We start from the raw sequence: 1,003 nt of genomic DNA on the forward strand, positions 1-1,003 counted from the left end.
CAAGTAGCCAGTAAAAGAATTCCGTTGGCGAAATAAATAAATAAATAAGTACAAGCAATTCTTCCTACAACATTCGATGATATTCAAGTAAATCTCGAATTCCATTATACAGTGATTGATAGATATGTCGGGCCACTCCTTCAACTTTTAACAATTTTGAACGCATTATCCACATATCATATCGAATTCCAATAAAAATTAGTTTTGTATTCCTTCCTCTATGTAAGATCCATATTCATGGAACAGATATTATTCAAAATGTTTCCCTGTAACTCAACAATCGGCATGATGTCCGAGGAAGCACTTAAAGCGTGGCCATGTACGGCCAGTCGTTCTCTCTAGCTGAGACGACTAAGCACCAGCTAAATGCGCCCACCTAAGGTGGCGGTGAAGCAGGTGAAGCCACAAGGGCCATTGGATTCTTGGCATATTATGAGATTTGTTCGTATATCCGCCAGCATATGTGGAACGTTGTAAGGGATGCAAAGGGTCGGATTGGACCCTTCGCCTATATGGCAGATCAGTGGGTATCATTTGACGATACACCCATGGTTCGGCATAAAAGCGAGTACATCAAAGCAATGGGTCTTGGAGGTGCTATGATCTGGGCCCTCGAACTGGACGACTTCGAAAATCAATGCGGATGTGAATCTTATCCTTTACTTATAAAAACATTATTCGCGTGCTCAGAGGTCTAAGCGGTCCATAACCAAAGTGCGTGCTTGAACAACGAGAAAAGACAACGAGTAAGTAATGTACACAAAAATCTGCCATTATGTTTTCTTTTATGTCTTGCACGCTCTCATCTGATTCTATATCTTCTTCTTCTTCTGCTTCTGTTACTGTTATAACTGCAGGAATTGTTAGATAATGTAGATCTTTTTCTTTTATTTCAATTCCTTCGCTCGAATCGGAATCTTGATTTTCCGTTAGGTCTATTTCTTGATCTACATATCTTGTATTGTCAAAGGGGTCGGTGTCGATATATTTAAATTTTACCTAT

The 1,003-nt window shown here is 39.6% G+C and overlaps 1 pseudogene; it reads left to right on the forward strand.

The window, feature by feature from the left end:
* Window positions 1-317: 317 nt before the first annotated feature.
* On the forward strand, window positions 318-698 carry LOC119561826 (annotated as a pseudogene).
* The last annotated feature ends 305 nt before the right edge of the window (window positions 699-1,003 follow it).

Source organism: Drosophila subpulchrella, unplaced genomic scaffold (assembly GCF_014743375.2).
Source record: "Drosophila subpulchrella strain 33 F10 #4 breed RU33 unplaced genomic scaffold, RU_Dsub_v1.1 Primary Assembly Seq377, whole genome shotgun sequence".
Lineage (NCBI taxonomy): Eukaryota > Metazoa > Arthropoda > Insecta > Diptera > Drosophilidae > Drosophila > Drosophila subpulchrella.